The 8,976-nt window shown below is 40.4% G+C and overlaps 1 protein-coding gene and 1 non-coding gene across 2 annotated transcripts in view; both read right to left on the reverse strand.

Annotated features, from left to right (window-relative positions):
* klhl32 (kelch-like family member 32) overlaps positions 1-8,729 on the reverse strand; it is a 273,091-nt gene extending 264,362 nt beyond the window's left edge. Inside the window, exon 1 of the mRNA XM_048597003.1 lies at positions 8,389-8,729. The gene's annotated coding sequence lies outside the window, so the exon portion shown is untranslated. The remainder of the gene's footprint in view (positions 1-8,388) is intronic.
* Positions 6,996-7,097, reverse strand: LOC125483235. Its single transcript, XR_007262191.1, has one exon. It is a non-coding gene; the product is annotated as a U6 spliceosomal RNA (small nuclear RNA).
* Positions 8,730-8,976: the final 247 nt, after the last annotated feature.

Consider the following 8,976-nt stretch of genomic DNA (forward strand, 5'->3'; position numbering starts at 1 on the left):
AGTTTGGTTCTGACCCTTGGATTCAGAGGCTGTTTGTTTGTTAAAACCAGTTTGCCATGTTGACCCAATCCATTGCATTTCAATGCTACTTATCACAAAAAATACATTCATCTGACATGAACGTCACTTAAATAAATGATGGCCTTCTTCAATTAATTTATTTCCTAATCTGAGGTTTACTATGTTTCTCAGCATTGATTCCAATAACTTTCCCACAACCAAGCGTAAACTAACTGGCCTAGGATTATCCCTTCTCTTTTTAAACAACAATAAAACATTGGGAGGCGTCCAATTCTCTTCATGTTGGTAACACATTACAATTACAATAATTAGCAGACAACACAATGTTAGCTGCTGGCTAACAATGATTTAAATGGGCATAAGTTAATCATAAATCACAATTGTTTTCAGAGACTATCCAACGTAGCCCCTACTGTGTTTACACAGTCTGTCCATCTGGAACACTGAATATTCTGTCCAAAAAAGAGAGCACTACACAGTCAGGTGGATCTTCTCCTTTAAAACAAATTTTAATACTTACAACATGGGTAGCAATCTCTGCACTCTTAAAGGCTTTAAATTATTTGCAAATAGGTATACAAATACGTAAGAGGGACTCAAATCAAAACAACAGAACTCTCTCCAGAAAGACTTGTGCCACCTTCTCCAGATGCACACCAAAAGGTGTGATCCCAAATTTAGAAAGCGTTGTTGTAACTGAACCACACCATACTGAAGTTGTAGTGTAAACCCCAATCAAGCTACAGAGAAGATAAACACGAGGAGAGTTTCTCTTTCTTATTGATCTAAAGTGCTCATAATTGGAGAGAGTCAAAATCCAGATATCCTCCAAATGGTACTTATGAAGTTAAATTGGCTAAAACTAGGAGCATATCAGCTGACAGCATGAATATGTCTTCTGAATTGTCCAACCAGAACTACTTCAGAAAGTCTTTTGCCTGTTTTTAATTCACCTATGGGACATGGATATTGCAGGCTGGCCAATAGTTATTGCCCATCCCTAGTTGCCGTTGAGAAGTTTGTGGTGACCTGCATTGTTGAACTGCTGCAGTCCATCAGCTGTAGTACGACAAAGTTATCACTTTAAGAGGTTATTTTGCTTTTTTTGAAGAGAGGTTGTAAAGCAGAGGTGTCGAGCTATCTCTGAGAAACTAAACAATTTGAGGCCTTAAAAAAAAAAAAAAAAAAAAAAATTCTAAGTTGGAATAATGGAAGCAGCCTGGTCTGACAGCTGGTCAGGCTTTCCAGTTTTTTTTATTTAAAAGTTTTTAGGTTTAGTTGTAAGCAGAAGCCTTTGGGGTCTCAAAAGAGTTGCAAGTTTCAGTGAATGTCTCCTAGCTTCTACTTTCTCCGAATTTCCTCCTGATGCTTTTTTACCTCCTGGATTGAAGGATCGCATATAAGAATCTATGTCTGAATTTGCCTTTTTGTCAAGGGGTATGTTTATGGGATGTTACTATACTGGAACAATTAATTAGTAATAGTTACTGTATCCATCATTCAGTTAAGTTTTCCAATAGTTAAGTTATTCTAAATTTCTATTGCATTTTAACTATAGTTTTTAAATACATTGTGTTTTGCTAAATGTCAAGTAGATTGACCAGTCGCATTGCATCTGGAACATGGCACTTCACGTCTACCTTTAAAATAAGAAAAAAAGTTAGGGTCTAGGCTACCTTCCTAAAATATTTTGAGGAGATCTGGTCATGTCCATAACAGTAGGGAGACCCACAATGCCATTAGTGAGGGAATTCAAGAATTTTGACCAAGTGACATTGAAGGAACGGTAATATATTTCCAAGTCAGAATAGTGAGTAGCTTGGAGGAGAAGTTGCAGGTGGTGGCATTCCTATGTATTTGCTGCCCCTGTCCTTCTAGATGGAAGTAGTCATGTGTTTGGAATGTGGTAAGGATCTTTGGAGGATTTCTTCAGTGCATCTTGTAGACAGCAATGTTCGTTAGACTGCCAGCTTTTTCTTCACACTCTGTACATGGGACATTTCAGACTCAGATGAGTGAGATGAAACACGTGGGTTGCAACCACCAAAAATCACATAACCCGAGTTTAAATTCCGCTCATGAGAATATTATGAATGCACTCTCCTCAACGGAAGTGGTACCAAATCTGTCCCATCGACAGAAAATGTTACAAAGGATTGTAGCCCTACTATTGAGTATTGGTGGTAAAGGAAATGCATCTTTGTGGACATGGTGCCAATTCAATTGGCTGTTTTGTCCTGGATGGTGACAAGCTCAAGTCTTATTGAATCATTCAGGCAAGTGGGGAATATTCCATCACGAGCTCCTGACTTGTGATTTGCAACTGGTGAACATTGCTATCCCCACGCAGAGTACATTTTGCAAGCTTGCCATCCTCAGTCCTTCCCTGAAGTGTTGTTCAACAAGGAGTCGTGCTGACCCCAACAATCAAGGGAAGATGGTACACAGTAATCAGGAAATTTCCTTGCCCATGTTTAGCCTGATGCCATTAGACTTATGGGCGTGGAGTCAATTTTGAGGACTCCCAGGGCAACTTCCTCCCAACTGTGTACAACTGTACTGCCAACTCTGTTAGGTCTGCCCTGTTGGTGGGGCAGCACATATCCAGCGAAGATGGTGGTGGTGTCTAGAACATTGCCATAGAGTTATAGAGATGTACAACACGGAAAGAGACCCTTCGGTCCAACTCGTCCATGCTGACCAGATATCCTAAATAAATTTAGTCCCATTTGCCAGCATTTGGCCCACATCGCTCTCAACCCTTCCTATTCATATACCCATCCAGACGTCTTTTAAGTGCTGTAATTTTACCAACCTCCACAACTTCCTATTGCAGCTCATTCCATACATGCACCATCCTCTGCATGAAAACACTGCCCCTTAGGTCCCTTTCAAATCTTTCCCCTCTCACCTTAAACCCTGGCCCTCTAGTTTTGGACTCCCCCATCCCTGGGAAAAGACCTTGGCTATTCACCCTATCCATGCTCCTCATGACTTTATAAACTTCTATAAGGCCACCCCTCAGCCTCTGATGCTCCAGAGAAAATAGTACCAGCCTATTCAGCCTCTCCCTATAGCTCAAACCCTCCAAACCTGGCAAGATCCTTGTAAATCTTCTCTGAACCCTTTCAAGTTTAACAACATCTTTCCTATAGCAGGGAGACCAGAACTGAATGCAGTATTCTAAAAGTGGCCTAACTAATGTCCTGTACAGCCACAACATGAGCTCCCAACTCCTATACTCAATGCCCTGACTAATAGAGGCAAGCATACCAAATGTCTTCTTCACTACACTGTCTACCTATGATTCCACTTTCAAAGAAATTTTAACCTGCACTCCAAGGTCTTTTTGTTTGGCAACACTCCCCAGGACCTTCCCATTAAGTGTACAAGTCCTACCCTGATATGCCCTACGAAAATGCAGCACCTCACATTTATCTAAATTAAAATCCACCTGCCACTCCTTGGCCCATCTAATCAAGATCCCATTGTACTTTGAGGTAACCTTCTTTACTGTCCACTACACCACCAATTTTGGTGTCATCTGCAAATATACTAACCATACCTCCTATATTCACATCCAAATCATTTATATAAATGACAAAAAGCAGTGGACCCAGCACCGAACCCTGTGGCACACCAATGATCACAGGCCTCCAGTCCATAAAGTAACCCTCCACCACCATCCTCTGTTTCCTACCTTCTAGCCAATTTTGTATCCAAATGGCCAGTTCTTCCTGTATTGCGTGATCTAACCTTGTTAACCAGCCTACCATGCAGAACCTTGTCAAACGCCTTACTATGTCCATATAGACTACAAGGTATAATTCCAGGAATATGCAATTTTCCATGGCACTTAGTGTTTGACAAGAATAGATCTGTGCCTGGAAACTGGGATTCTTCCTGTTAAGCCTCAGATAATCATACATGTTGTGGCAATGGCCTGGCGATATTATCAATAGACTGTGAATCCAGCTAATATTCTGGGGACCCTAGATACAACACCTGCTGCAGCAGTGGAAATTGAATTCAGTAAATATCTGGAGTTAGGAATCTAATGGTGACTATGAAACCTCTGCTCATTGTTAGAAATGTCTAGTTCACTAATGTCCTTCAGGGAAGGAAATCTGCCATCCTCACCTGGTCTGGCCTACATGTAACTCCACATCCACAGCAATATAATTGACTCGCAACTGCCTTATGAAAAAGCCTAGCAAGCCACTTGTAGCTGCTGTAGTTGTATCAATCACTACAATTTCTCAACAAAGAAATGATCACCCAGTATCAATCTAGGCTCCAGAAATGACAATGATAGAAACATCCCCGTCGCCCACGCAAAGTCCGACTTACTAATATCTGTGGAACAGTGCCAAAATTGGGAGAGTTGTCTCAGGCTAGTCAAATAATAGCCTGACATAGTCATACTCATGGAATTATACTTTGCAGTCCATATGGACTTCAGTAAGGAATTCAACAAGATTTCCACATGGTAGATGAGTTAACATTGAAAATTACTCACTTAATACTTTGGTTATTTCTTCTGTCTCCAGCAATCATTCTCCAATTTGCCCCTTAAATCAGCTGCACGACTCCCTCAATAGTGTTTTTACTACTTGTGGAACTTCAATGATTTTTTTTGGGTGCTATGCTTCCTGGTTGAATTTCTGAGCATTAATCGCAAAGGGACATGATTAGTCACAGTCAAGCAGCAGCTATTGAAGCTCCCAATTTGCTGCTGTTCAATAGTGCATGCTGTGTTTACACGCTGGGGTCAGGAGCATTGCGGTGTTACACCCATTTTTTATACGGAGTTGTGATGTTTGTCAGGCTGCATGGGAGGAACTCTGCTGCCTAATGTATGCCAATGAGTACTGTTTGTCTGGTTGGGTAAGAAAAGGGGAGAAACTGCGCTAACCAAGTTTTTCGACGCCGAATGATGGAATTATAAGAATTGAGACAAACCACTTTACAGACTTGCTAGTGTGGTATCTAAACCAAGATATTAAATGAGTTACTTGCAATGTTCACCAAGGAAGACGACTTTACCAATGCTACAGTAACCAAAGAGGTTGTTGAGATACAAAAGAGGTGGCATCGATAAGTCACCTGGTCTGGATTAGATATATACTAGGTAGCTGTGGGGAATTGAGAAAATTAAAAAAGATGTTGGGCAAAGTGGGAACAAGATAAACCTAGCAATTGGAGATCAGTTGGTTAAAATGTTAACCTTTTGATTAATCTGCCAGAAAATTTAACAGCTTGGGTAAGCAAAGACTTAATTAAAAATTATGGAATTTGTTTGAACTTTTTGATTGAGGTAACAGAGAAGGTTGATGAGAATACAACAGTTGATGATGTATATTCAAAAGCCACTTAATAAATTACAACATCTCAGATTAACTCGCAGAATTGATGCCTTTAAAATAAAGAGAGATATCAGCCACATGGATACAAGATTGAAGCAAAGAAAGCAGAGGATTGTGATAAATAGTTGCTCTTTGGGCTGGAGAACAGGAGGCATTTAACATGTGTCACGCTGCAGGATAAAAAAAAATGGAGTTTAAGAGCTTTGATAGCTGTATCATGCTTCCTTTTAACCACAAAGCTTAGATGTGTTACATACATTTAGTTTTATGTATTTTAATACCAGAACTACTTAAAGCAAGTTTACCTATTGTGAAATAGTTCCCCAAGCTCTTTCCAATATACAGAACTCATTATTAGGCATGTTCAAGTTTGCTCTTAACTCCCAGGGACACATTGTCACACAAACCGTAAAGAGTGCAAAATTTTAGTACACTTTCAAAGAACAAGCAATTTTCACAGACTTATCAATTAAAAGCCTTTCCAATCTTGGATAGTAACAGGACGATTCTGCAATTTTGCAACTGGGGTGTTGGTTGAAAGCATAAATCCTCTAGAACATTCACACTTATCAATGTCCATAAAAAATTCTTATATCTGGCACATGTAAAATCATAATTAGACATAATACTGAAAGTGTCAAAAGAAAACAAAATTACACTACTGCTTTATCTGGCATCTTTCCAAGAGCTAAAGCCTGGGATTTACGAGCAATTGATCTCTACAAAAACATTGCTTAATTAGCCTTGGACTGACCTCGGGACAGAGATCCTTTCCCTGTAAGATGTGCTTAAGAAAAGCCTCAAGCAAGGCAGGTTAAATTCCACTCTACTTAGAAGTCCCAACCATTCTCCAAAGCAGAAAGCTATTCATGAATAGCAGTACAAATCATTTTTAACACAGTAGATGAAAGATCATGTCTGCAGTGTCACTATTGGTGGGAGGAGATGGTCATTGCACAGTGGTAAGTTCATTCCACTCAAAATACAAACATTGAAATAGGTCATGGAAATACAAGAGCAAAATGCATAGCTCTAAATTCAGAACTGAATTATATTTGCATTCACTGATTTAATATAGGTTCCTAGTCTAGAAGTAGTGTATCTACCTCTCAAATAGAACTCCAACCTGTTCTGGAGTGTTATAACATGTCTGGACAAGTTAATTGAAAGTAATTACACTGGTTTGATTATTAGCCAGTTGTCTAAAACCACTTTTCCTGAAAGATATACTTACTTATCATGATGATATCAACCAGCATCAATTTGTGCCCTCCAAATAAACTCTGCTTCTTCAACTTAATTTTTATTAAAGTTTTATCTTCTACTTCTCACTCAGCGTTACCCTTTTTCTGACTTCAAAATGTTATTGATAAATCCAAAAACAAAATGAGAAATTAAGATACATCACAGAATAGCAACATATTAGTGTGCTGAAGGAGAGAGGGGTACCCAAATTCAGATCTGAGACCCGAGTGACATTACCAATCATACTTGCCCAATGAAATGTAAGATGTGGTCCAAAACAAGGATTACATTTTTGATTAAACTGAGCTGCACGCACACCAGAGCACTCCCCACTTGTCCCCACAAAAAGATACTGATGAAGAGATGTTTCTTGAATATTTCACAAATCTGCAAGTCACTCTGTGGGGCAGTGTTAATCTTCTCTGTATTGTTCCGACTTGACCACAAACTTCCTACAAACTAAGTGTAGGTGGAATTGTGGAACCATTCATAAATGTACACACAGGTAACAACAAAAGATAAGTCATCATATCTTGCAAAATGATGTGATATTAGCAAGAGCTAAATTGTGACTTAAAACAATTTGGCATTAACTAGTTTTAACATATAGATCATCTCTGATCAAGTTTATTTATAAAATATGAAGATTTTTAAAACTTTAACAGAAGTTTAGAAATGCAGTATAACAATTTGATGCATTTTTTTTTAAATCTTGCATTGCATACACTTCCAATCAACTTTGCCATTATCAGTTTCTGTGTCCACACTGATGCTGATGCCATATTCTACTTACAGTTTCCTTGCAATAGAAGTATTGCAAGTTAAGCTGCTTCGACTATAAGCATAGACGTAAGAGTGTGCAATAAAGATGTAAAAAGATAAGAACAAGCATCACTTTAAAATAGGAAGTTACTTACACAATTATCTATCCCTACTTTAAAAACTACACTTGGATTCATCCTCCCCATATACAATGCCACGGGAGATCAACTAGTATATATTAAACAAAAAAAAATGCGAAGAAACCCAGCAGATCTGGCAGCATCTGGGGACAGAGAAACAGGGTTTAGTTCAGTTGAGTTGCCTTCTGAAGTGTCATACCGAACCCGAACCGTAAACTGTATCTCTCTCCCCAGATGCTGCCAGACCTGCTGGGTTTCCCCAGCATTCTGCGCTGGTTTCATACTTCCAGCATCCCTAACATTTTGTTTTTATTCTAATTTATATTAAACAGCCCCAAACTGTATCTAAAATTATACGAACTCATTGTAATTACAGGCAATAACTCAATTCAAGTGAATATTCAGCACATTATTACAACATATTAACTAGTAAATAATACATATATTTTTGTTCATTATTAGAAAAAATATTTCATGTTTAATAATTTCGACTCAACACCAACTCATAAGAAAGGTCACTATATTGAATTCCTATCGAAATTCTCCGTCGATACAAGGTCACGTAAAATGTGCGGTCTTGCCGTGTTGCCATGGTAAAGCTAAAGTCAACTAAAGTCTTATGGCAGAATAAGCTGTTTTCATCACATTGTCTCAATGTCCCCTGCATCGTAGTAATGTAAACTGATTCAGTCTCGTTCTAGTTTCTGTTGCAATTACATATTCTGAAACTACCAAACCGGACCCAGCACCTGGACCGCACTATGTCTAACCCAGCAGAAGACCACAACATCCCCGCGACAGAAATTGCTTTTACCTCCTGTGTGCACAAAATGCAGGCGATAACTTCCACTCACCCGATGAGCAGTGTTCTGCTGGGTTTTCCGATGTTTTCAGCTGCTGCACTTCTTGCGCCTTGTTGTGTCGGGCGAACCCAAGAAAGACGCGGCTTCCCTCCCCGTTGAAGTAGTGTAGCTCAGGGAGCGGGGCTTTTGTTTTTGCGGTGAGAGGGAGTGAGCGGAGCTGCCTGTCTATCCCTCTCTCCTTGGCTTGGCTCCACCACTGGAACAGCAGCAGCCGCGGCGGCGGCGCGCGCACGGTGACCGGCACGTGACTCGAGTGGCAGGGCACGCGCGTGGCCAGCCCGTGGAACGTTGTGCTGGCCGGCTGCAGCTCCGAGCTGGCTTGCAAGCTTCGCTCTGGCGTGTGCCTCGTGGTTGTCGCGTATTGCCCGCAATACCGGCAGAAACCTTTGGACCGACGCTTTGCAACGGGCTGAAGGCGCGCATACACACACACCCCAGCCCGGCCGACGGCATTAAAATAGGTCACATCCCCGAAACGAAACGAGGGATTTTTGTCACTTCCCAATCCAGCGGGATTGGAGATCCGCCAGCCTCTGCAGCGCTTTGTGCAACTACTCTCGAGGTTGCTGCTGCTACTTG

Source organism: Rhincodon typus, chromosome 5, assembly GCF_021869965.1.
Source record: "Rhincodon typus isolate 14 chromosome 5, sRhiTyp1.1, whole genome shotgun sequence".
Classification (NCBI taxonomy): domain Eukaryota; kingdom Metazoa; phylum Chordata; class Chondrichthyes; order Orectolobiformes; family Rhincodontidae; genus Rhincodon; species Rhincodon typus.